Source organism: Jaculus jaculus, chromosome 1 (genome assembly GCF_020740685.1).
Source record: "Jaculus jaculus isolate mJacJac1 chromosome 1, mJacJac1.mat.Y.cur, whole genome shotgun sequence".
Lineage (NCBI taxonomy): Eukaryota > Metazoa > Chordata > Mammalia > Rodentia > Dipodidae > Jaculus > Jaculus jaculus.
Window position 1 is genome coordinate 102,871,635 of NC_059102.1, and position 11,303 is coordinate 102,882,937.

General features: G+C 43.3%; 1 long non-coding RNA gene and 1 other non-coding gene across 2 annotated transcripts; both read left to right on the forward strand.

Annotated features, from left to right (window-relative positions):
* Positions 1-52: 52 nt before the first annotated feature.
* On the forward strand, positions 53-9,940 carry LOC123453658. Its single transcript, XR_006632914.1, has 3 exons — positions 53-1,032; positions 5,767-6,013; positions 9,885-9,940. It is a non-coding gene; the product is annotated as an uncharacterized LOC123453658 (long non-coding RNA).
* On the forward strand, positions 7,196-7,385 carry LOC123458014. Its single transcript, XR_006635349.1, has one exon. It is a non-coding gene; the product is annotated as a U2 spliceosomal RNA (small nuclear RNA).
* Positions 9,941-11,303: the final 1,363 nt, after the last annotated feature.

Consider the following 11,303-nt stretch of genomic DNA (forward strand, 5'->3'; position numbering starts at 1 on the left):
GCTACGGAGACGCCGCCCAGATGAGAGGGGCGGGATTTAGCCACAGGTTCGGGTCTGTTGCGCAACTGCCGCCCACCCCCATTCCAATGGTGGCTTAGCTTTGCGACAAAGCTGTGGGGCTGCAGCCACATCGGACTTGTAGCCTCCGACCTCTGACCTCAGGCCCGCCCGGGCGCTGATACCCGGAAGTGAATGGGAGCCGTCCTGCTGGGAAAGGAATCCTCACCCTTGCAAACTGTTTACCTCACGTTTATCCCCGTACGTTCGTCCAAGCCTAATACAAACTGTGACCGGGAATTTATGATTGATCACTGTGGGGGAGGCAGAACCTCCCAGGAACCTGGATGGAATCCGACCCGGAAGTCGCAACAACACGGACAGACTGTCCCAGCTCAAGCTGACCACGGCCAGCCCAGGCCACCCCGTGCGCCTCTGGGGAACCCTCGGACTCCACTGTCCTCTCCTCTTTCCCTTCTCAGCCTGCTCCCAGTCCGGACTCCTGACTGAGCCGCAAGTCACCTTCCTACCGTGCGACGTTACTCCCTTTGCGATCCTTATGACCCGCCCTCAAAGCCACACTGCCTTCTGTGTGTGCTTCGGGAGAAATAGGTCGCACGCTATAATTCATGACGCTGCCTGCCTCTCGCTTGGAGCCCAGATTATATATTTCCATTAAAGAAAGTTGGGGGAAATTGTGAGCCACTGGAAAGAAGGTGGTCATTTTTAGCCTGTCAGCCCAGTTTGGACTGGCATTGGTTACCAAAACAAGGATGACAGAGCTTCATTATCACCCTTGTCTCAAATTCTTGAAGATCCTGAAGGTATTTTTCAGCGCCTGCTTCCACTTTCCTCAGGCAAAGAAAACTTTGAAGGAAGCATGCTAGTCTTATTTGAGACTGTCCTCAGCCTTTGGTGCCCAGTTACCTGTTGATCCCTTCAAGCTTCAGGCCTCGTACCTCCAGGGAACTGTGTTGTTCCATCTGAAGGTCTGTCTACAGGAAGATTTGGATTTGCTGTCCAGATTGAAACACGGTACTCCACCATCCCAAATCAGCACCGCAATTAACCCCTACTACCACCTTGGGAAAGGCAACCCCATCTTTCTAGATCAAGGCATACACATTGTGATAAGTCAGAAGTATTATCAGTTTCCTTTTTTGAGCCTGTTCTACTGGTTCTGTCTTGCCTCACAATGCTCTGGAAGATCCAGGAGCCCATGGACAAGAATCTGGAATCCTTAGAATCTCTAGGCTCAGGTTGAGTGGGGCTGAGATCCTTCTGTCCTAAGGGGTTCATATCAGAGGAGAGTACTCGGGGTTACTGGTGCAGGCTCATTCTGGAAGTTGTACTTCATCTTGACATCCCAGGAATCCTTCCGAAATGCACCTCTTATTCCGAAGTCTGAACGTTAGCAATTGCTTATTTTTGGAGGGCCTGGGGAATCAAACTTAAGGTTTTGCACATGCTAGGAAAAATCATTCTATCACTCAGCTGTGCACAAGCCCCAGCATTTTCTTTATTATTTACTTGTGTGGGGTTTTGTTGTTGTTTTTTTTTTTCAAGGTAGAGTTTCATTCTAGCACAGCTGACCTGGAACTCACTCTGTAGTCCCAGGCTGCTCTGGAACTCACAGCTTCCTACCTCTGTCTCCTGAGTGCTGCCATTAAAGGTGTGTGCCACCACACCCAGCAAAAGACATTTTGTGCCCAGCTCTACTCTTTAAAAGATGATTTTAAATACTCTATAAAGCACATTACTTCCCTTTCTCTGTCTCCCCTCTTTCCCTTATTTTCTTTCTTTGATGGGAAAAAGGATGTGGGGAGGAGGGCTCACTATGCTGTCCATGGTGGCCTTGAACTCCTGAACTTTATCCTCCTATCTCAGCTTCCCAAATAGCTGGAACTACAGGCATGTGCTACCATGCCTGGTCTATAGTTATAAATTAAAATGCTACCAGTTCAAGTCTATCCTGCTCCTGTTCCTCCAATTCAATCCTTGTCGCCATTTCATCATAATGCACTATACTGCAGGAGACCTGTCAATGGGGTAGGGGGAGGGGAGGGATCCATGATCAAAACCATTAACTTCGGTTTGGTCTTGCCAAGAAAAATAAACAGTAAGAAGTTATATTAAACCCTTTACAAATTGAATTGTGTTATACTTGCTTAGTAACAGCAACTCCTGTTTATTTGCACTGGTTTCCTGAAACAAGCAAAGCACATGTTACCAAGATTCCCTGTAGGTCTCTATCCTAAGTGGAGCTAATTAACTATCATTGCTAGTAAAGTGCAAATGAGAGCTCTGAAGAAAAGCTGGAAAAGGATTTGGGATTTTAGTTCATACAAATGTAATAACCAGAGCAGAAAGACCTGAAGGATCTAAGAGTATGAACTGACACAGACGGTAAGCCCTGATGGTGAGAAGTCTCCAATGTGATTATTTCACCCACTGTGGGAGTGCTTCTGAGACCCTGGGGCATGGCATATTAAAGACAAAAGCAGCTGAGTGTAGTGGCACATGCCTGTACTCTCAGCACATAGGAGGCTAAGGCATAAGAAACATAAATGAAGCCAGGCCTGGTAGCACACACCTTCAATCCCAGCACTTGGGAGGCAGAGGTAGGAGGATCGCCATGAGTTCGAGGCCACTCTGAGACTACACAGTGAATTCCAGGTCAGCCTGGGCTAGAGTGAGACCATACCTTGAAAAACAAACAAACAAACAAACAAAAATAAAAAGAATCATAAATGAGTTGGGGGCTAGAGAGACATCTCAGCAGTTAAGGTGCTTGCCTGCAAAGCTTGACAATCTGGGTTTGGTTCCCCAGTACACACATAAAGCCAGATGCACAAAGTGGTGCATGCATCTGGAGTTCATTTGCGGAAGCTGGAAGTCCGGGTTTGCCCATTCCCTCTCTCTTTACTTACAAATAAATAAAAATTAAAAACCATGAATGAGTTCAAGGCCAGACTGGGCCAGATAGTGAGACTTGGTTTTAAACAAAAAACAAACCAGTTGAATATAGTAGTGCCTGCCTTTAATCCCAACATTCACAGGAGGCCAAGGTAGGAGGATTGCCATGAGTTCCAAGCCAGCCTGAGACTACATAGTGAATTCCAAGTAGTCTGGGCTAGAGCAAGACCCTACCTCAAAAAAAAAGGGGGGGCTGGAGAGATGGCTTAGCAATTAAGGTACCTACCAGCAAAGCCTAAGTACCCAGATTCAATTCCCCAGATCCCATACAAGCCAGACACACAGGTGGTGCATGTGTCTAGAGTTTGTTTGCCATGGGTAGAGGCCCTGGTGCGCCCATTGTGTCTCCCTCCCTCTCTCTTAAACAAAAAATAACAATAGAGCTGGAGAGATGGCTTAGCAGTTAAGCACTTGCCTGTGAAACCTAAGGACCGCAGTTCGAGGCTCAGTTCTCCAGGACCCACATTAGCCAGATGCACAGGGGGGCGCATGTGTCTGGAGTTCCTTTGCAGTGGCTAGAGGCCCTGGCGTGCCCATTCTCTCTGTCTCTCTATCTGCCTCTTCCTCTCTCTGTCTGTCACTGTCAAATAAATAAAAATAAACCAAAAAAAATTTAAAAAAAAAATAATAAATTAACAACAACAAACAAACCAGGCCAGCATGGTGGCACATGCTTTGAATCCAATCACTTGGGAGGCTGAGGTAGGAGGATTACTGTTTAAGGACAGCCTGAAATTACAAAGTGAATTCCAGGTCATCCTGGATTAGAACAAGACCTACCTTGAAAAAGAAAAAACAGGATATAGTGGCTAAGAGTTGTAATCAAAGCACTTACATCGGTGCTGAGGATCTGAACTCAGGTCCTCATGTTTATACAGCAAGTGCATTACATACTGTGACATCTCTGCAGTCCCTCGCTTTTATATATAACTTTTAGGTAGAAGATATCTGTTGTATAGCAAATTTCCTCCACGTTGAAAGGTGTAAACAACTATTTCCAGCTTTATTTATTTATTTATTGTTTTGAGGGGGGGGTTGGGTTTTTTTTGATGTAGCATCTCACTCTAGCCAAGGCTGACCTGGAATTCACAATGTAGTCTTAGGGTGGCCTCGAACTCACAGTGATCTTCCTACCTCTGCCTCCCAAGGGCTGGGATTAAAGGCATGTGCCACCACCCCGGCTCCAGCTTTTATTTATTTATTTGAGAAAGAGAGAGAGGCACTTAGAGAATGGGCATGCCAGGGCCTTTAGCCACTGCAAACAAACTCCAGATGCATGTACCACTTTGTTCAGCTGGCTTATGTGGGTCTTGGGGAATCAAACCTGGGCCTTTTGGCTTTGCAGGCAACCAACTTAACCACTAAGCCATCTCTCCAGTCCTATTTCCAGCATTTATCAAAAGCAGCTGGGGCCTAGAGAGATGGCTTAGTGGTTAAGGCATTTGCCTGCAATGCCAAAGGATCCTGGATTGATTCTCCAGAACCCATGTAAACCATATGCACAAGGGGGCACATGCATCTGGAGTTCATTTGCAGTGGCTGGAGGCTCTGGTGTGCCCATTCTCTCTCTCGCTCTCAAATAAGATAGATAGATAGATAGATAGATAGATAGATAGATAGATAGATAGATAGATAGATAGATGATAGATAGATAGATATACACGCACACATATAAATTAAAGCAGCTGAGGCTGGGCGTGGTGGTGCACACCTTTAATTTCAGCACTTGGGAGGCAGAGGTAGGAGGATCACTATGAGTTTGAGGCTACCCTGCAACTACACAGTGAATTCCAGGTCAGTCTGAGCTAGAATGAAACCCTACCTGGGCAGGGGGAGCAGCTGGGTCAACTCATGAGAGAGTTAAGAGAATTATCAGATCTCCACCTGTGATCTGAGATGGAGGCGCCTCCTGTGCCAGCTGTACACAATAATGCACAAGGCCTTGGGGCCTCAGAGGAAGATATAGAGGGCAAAATATCGAGGACCAATGAGCTCCATCTAAGCGGTTTCTTTGGAGTCTTGAGTTCTATAAGGAAGTGCTCATCCTGAGGCTGAGGGAGGAGCATCTATAGGGGTAACCCTGGTGTAGTGAACCCCACTAAAGTGCCGCTCTGTGGTCTCAATACTCCTGGACAGGGACAAGGAGCTATTAGAAGGGGCCACAGGAAAAGGAAGTCATCATTCAGGGTGGGATGAGACTTCTCAGTGGTGTAGCTACTCTGGGGTCCTGATGCTCTGTAAGTAAGCCCTCATCCTGAGGCTGAAGGAGGAATATTGGAGGAGTAATTTTTTCTTTGTTGGTTTTTGTTTTACAAGGTAGGGTCTTACTGTAGCCCAGGCTGACCTGGAATTCCCTATGTAGTCACAGGGTGGCCTTGAACTCTGTCGGGAGCCATAGAGCAAAATCCTCTCCATTTTGCCTGGGCCTGCTCATAAGCTGACTCATTACTCAGAAAGCTGGTCCATCCAGCTTTCTGTTAGGTACTTCTGGAACGTCGGTCAGCAGACTGCTTACAGAATCTTATCTTTTGCAAAACGCCAGTTTATGGTCAGGATGTGAAGCCTGGTGCAGTCAGGATGTTAAGCCATTAAGGCAAGATTAGACGAACACCTAATTACATCCCCTCTAGGTTTCCTGACAATTCCAAAGCCCTAAATCATGTCAGCCAGCTTATTCTCCCCCCCCTTTTTCCTTCCCCTATATAACCACTGTGTAAAAAATAAAGACACTGAGGGCTTGACAAACATCTAGCATGGTCTCCTTCTTGTGTCTGTTTGCCTTTTCTCACCCAGGTTAGCTTCTCCTCGGGTCCTTGTTCAACTCCCCACTGGCTGGGACAAGTGGCACCTGATGTGGGTGCCCAAGGTACGAAGTGTGACCTGGGCGTCGTTCGAGTGGATGGCTGTCCTCACCATTGGATCGCCACCCCACCAGGGTGAGTGAAGATCCGCATAGATCACTACAGGCAATACACCTGTAAAACAGATCTGCTCCATGGTCACCACATAAGAAACCCGCCTGTGATACAGACCCGCTAAGGTAAGACAAGCGACACAGACTTCTAGGCAAACCATTTAAAGACTATTTAGTCAGATTTGCAAGGCACAAGAATGTGGGTTTTCTTTTTGCACTTCTTTTCCTCCTTTTACTTTCGGTTGGCGCCATTGTGTGGAATTGCAACATAGCGACAGGGCAACTGAAGCCTCTTGGCCAGGGCTACCCTCTGGCATTGGCTGAAGGCCCCTAGCTCCCTGTGTGAATCCTGACAGCCCATTTGGGCATTGGCAAAGACCTCCTATCTAGCCTCTCTTCCTACCAACCAACCTGGTTACACAACAGCCAGTAAGTGCTCTTAGAGCGGCTGCCAGTTCTTAAAATTGTGGACAGGCTCACGTCAAGCCCATCAGGGCATTCCCTATGCTGGTTCTCTGACCAGGAACATTACACTCTGGTCTTGCCATTTCTCCTCTTTCCTTTTCTATCATGGGACAGACTCTAAGTAAGCATAAATTGTTGAAGGGCTTAAAACTTCTCTCAAGACACAAGAAACACGGGTTAAGAAAAAAAAAAAAAAGATTTAGCAAAGAGTAAAAAAGGAGCTAATTGCCATAGTAAAAGATATTTTAAAAGCACAAGGAATTGAGATTGCTTCAAGTTCTGTAAGCAAATTTTTTGATTTTATCAGGAGGATTTGTTCTTTTTATATGTGTTTATGTGTGCTCATTGTGCTTGCTTGTCATGTCGTATTTGTCACTGTTTGTGACTAAAGAGATAAGAGGGACACAGGTGACACCCCTTTCTCTTCTAGAGAACGATTTCAAGGAAATCAAAGACCTAAGCATAGAAATTAAAAAGGAAAAGTAAAATGTCTTAAAGGAGTGAATTTGCCAGATATTTGTTCTGGGTCAAGTTCACCTTACATAGAGGATTATTAAAAACAACAAAACTTCCTCTAAAGAGGTAACTTATAATTTGTCAGATATTTAAAAAAAAAAGATTGTAATGTCCTGTTACTTAAAATGAGGAGGCAACTGATCTGACTTCTAAGCCAGCCTGCCTCAAGATAACAACACAATTTGCCTTAGTTACTTCTAATAAAATCATTTCCCAGTGTGTTATTGGTATTAATGACATAAAATTGTATTAAGATTACTTTCTTGTTAGTAATATGATTAATCAATTTGGTGTAATTTTTTAATAGCCTTATAAGAAAGATAATTAATTGCTTCTTGGCCTTTTGGCTAAGATCAAGTGTAGTATCTGTTCTTATCAGTTAATATCTGATACGTCCTCTATCTGAGGACAATATATTAAATGAATTTTTGGAGCTCAGAGTTGGAATAGGAGCTTTCTCCATCCACTCCACGCATCGACCTGGTATTGCAGAACCTCTAAGAACAGTACACCCCCTCGGGGGAATAAAAAAAAAAGAAAGAAAAGAAAGAAAATTAATGATGGGGTGAGATAAATTGATTGAAGGAACTGGGAAGAAATTTTTCAATGATTACTTGTTAAAAGTGCCTTTTGAGTGGTACTTAGACCAGAATGTTAAAGTATATAAATAAAGGCGTGAGGATGTAAAAAAAAAGAAAGAAAGAAAGAAAGAAATTTTCAGGCTAAACCTAAACACCATGCCTAAAGTTAAAGGTTTTTAAACTGTTTAAAATCTTTAAGAACCAAAAAAAAAAAAAAAAAAAAACTAATTTTCAGGCTAAACTATGTTGGGATAGCTTGCTTAAGTTTTATCAAATTTAAGTCATGGGTAAAACATAAAATTGTTTTATGTTTATAAAAATTTCTGTGGTACATAAAATCAATAACAATCAAGTTTAAGCCAAAATCATTGGTTGTAAAATAATATTTTTTCTTTCAAAAAAATTTTCAAGGGTTATATTAATATTTAGTTAACTATTTTGGCTCAGAAAAGACCAGATTCTACTCTATTGTATGTAAAGTAACTGTCTCAATTTTTGCATCTTAATTCCAGTGCTTATAACAAAATTAACTCTTAAGACATATTCCCTACTTTAGGGTACAGCCTCATGCTCAAACAATGGTCCTCGTCTGAAAAAAAAAAAAAATATATATATATATATATATTATATATAAAAAATATATATATATATATATATGTATATATATATATATAAATTCAAGCTCCATGGTTCTGTTTCCAATGCTGTCTTACTTGTCCTTTTCTAACAATTTCTAGGTTAAATTAGTTAAGTTTATAAATCAATTGGTACTGTTTTCAAGACTCGTAATAAGTTCTGCCTATATTTATAAATGTTAGATATTTAAAATGTGAGATGTGCCTACTTCCTATGCCTCAGATATATGGCTTATGCTGCCACAGTACAACAAAAATTTTAAAGATAGGACAAAATGATTTTAGAAGCCCTTGTGCCATTCTTTAACTAAGTATATTTCAGTAATCAAATGTGCTCTATATGTACATACATCCAGGCTGGTGTAACTTCCTTTCTGATTGTGTTAATCACCTATGTAAAAGCCAAAGCCAATTGGAATCATTGGAGTAAAAAGTAAAATATTTTGGCCTGTGCTCCCATGTCATGAGGCCACTGGAAATGATGGGACACTTCTACACTGGCCCCCTGGTAAGTCACCTGTCTTCCTGAGCAGGGAGGATATGGAGACCCAAACAAAATTGGTGTACAGTCTAAAACAGGAGAGTCACAATTGAGGAACAATCAGCCCTCCTGACTTCCCAAAGAAGGGAAAATTACTTGGCCAGCATGGCCCTGACTCATCCTAACAGGCAAGACACCAGTAAACTATGGGGCTACTCCTGTGTCCCTAAAGTCTCTTTGGAGAGCCATTAATGACCTCTAAAATTAATCCTTAATTAACTTTTGGCTATGTGCATGGTCTTAAACACTCAGAGAGAAATGTGTATCCAAAGATTAAAAAGAAAAATACCTTAAATGTGTAAGTGGCCCTTAACTTCTGAAATTAGCTACAGCCACGATGTTAGTACAGGGACAACTTGCTGCAGGCCATATTGAACCTACCACCTCTCCTTAGAATACTCCTTTGTTATAATGAAAAAGTCTGGAAAATGGACATTGCTCCAGGACCTTAGAGAAATTAATAAGGCCATAAGGCCATGATACCTATGGGGGCCCTACAACCAGGCCTCCCTACTCCAGTAGCAATTCCTGCAGGATATTGTAAAATCATTATTGACCTAAAAGATTGCTTTTTTACAATTCCCTTACACCCTGAGGATCGTCAGCCTTTTGCATTTAGTTACCTGTGGTAAATTTTAGAGGCCCTGAAGATAGTAGAGGCTGCAATTCTGAGCCAAAGGGTCACTTTAATGTCTTATAAAAAGCCTCTTCTCCTGGTCATTTGTGCCACTGACTTTACACCCACCGGGGTGTTCTGGCAGAAGGGGCCCCTCTTCTGGGTCCATTTACTCTCCAAAAGTTAAAAATGGGGGATTTATATCCCATAAAATGCTCTCCAAGAAATATCCTTCATCATGCCTGTTTGTCCTAAACTTTTTAACCCTTGATACTTAGGGAAATTCAGCTGCTAATTGCTTTTGGCACACAAATACAAAAAATACCTTTGCCAAAGCTATGTGGAAAGATCCTTTAACCTTAAAATGGAATGGCCCAGACCCAGTACTCATTTGGGGCCAAGGATCAGTATGCTTGTCTGACACCAAGGAAAATGCTGCAAGATAGCTGCCAGAGAGACTTGTAAAACAAGCTGATGATCCTCCAGTGACATCTCACATATCCAGGGAAGAAACACTTCCCTGAGAAAATCTCCCTTTTCTCCTAACAGGACAAAGCTGGAAGGACCTCTACTTATCTTAATCCTCTTACTCACAATTGGACCCATTATTATAAATAAAATCATGTCTTTTGTACGTCAACAGATTGAAGCCATTAAGATGCAGCCTTTACAGGTCCATTATCACAGACTGGAGCTGGTGGATCGATGCATTGCCACTGAAGACCTACCACCTGCAGCTGTCACTCTCCCTTGATCTTACATTCTGTACTCATTTACTATACTGCTGTCCTCTACACCTCTGCTATCACTGCGGTCTACTTGTCATGGCCAAATAGCTACCCCTTCTATGGGAGCTGCATGAGGATCCAGACCTATGCATGTCATCTCACAATGAAGTGCAATATGGGCACCAACATGGGTGCGAGGCAAAGCACCGCAAGGGAAGGTCCCTTTCTGACTGCTTCTGGATTCCCTGGGAGAAAAACCTGACTTACATGGAGGTTGGTACCATAACCATTATCACTAAGGCTGTGCCTCACTCCCTGGCCACATAGTCCCTGCCTCCTCTCCCCAAAAGTTATCAAGGGACAAAGATTGTAGGAAAAAGACATCCCACGGGAAGAGTCGGGTCCCTACTCCCCCAGTTGGTTAATGCTCACTGCTGCAAAGCGGGCCTCCCGCTCTTTTTGTATAAAAGAAGGGAGGAGATGTTGGGAGCTATGAATCAAATCTCAGCCATGTTAACAGAAACCGCAATATAGCAAGTTAAGTTTCTACTTCCTCACCTAATATTCAACTACCAAGGAATTGTATGCTTAGCTGAATACTCCCCCATGCTGCCAGTAGCTGATGAAGAAACAAAGGCATTGCAGCCCACCACTGAATAGCAGGCCTCCCCCTCTTTTGTATAAAAGAAGGGAGATGTCGGGAGCCATAGAGCAAAATTCTCTCCATTTTGTCTGGGCCTGCTCATAAGCTGACTCATTACTCAGAAAGCTGGCCCATCCAGCTTTCTGTTAGGTACTTCTGGAATGTCGGTCAGCAGACTGCTTACAGAATCTTATCTTTTACAAAAGGCAAGTTTCTGGTCAGGATGTGAAGCCTGGTGCAGTCAGGATGTTAAGCCATTAAGGCAAGAATAGATGAACACCTAATTACATCCCCTCTAGGTTTCCTGACAATTCCAAAGCCCTAAATCACATCAGCCAGCTTATTCCCCCACTTTTTCCTTCCCCTATATAACCACTGTGTAAAAAATAAAGACTCTGAGGCCTTGACAAACATCTAGCATGGTCTCCTTCTTGTGTCTGTTTGCCTTTTCTCACCCAGGTTAGCTTCTCTTCAGGTCCTTGTTCAACTCCCCGCTGGCTGGGGCAGAATTTATGATGATACTCCTACCTCTGCCTCATGAGTTATGGGATTAAAGGTATGTGCCACCATGCCTGGCTTCCAAGAAGTAATTTTTTTTTTTTTTTGAGGTAGGGTCTCACTCTAGCCCAGGTTAACCTGGAATTTACTATGTAGTCTCAGGGTGGTCTCAAACACACAGTGATCCTCCTAC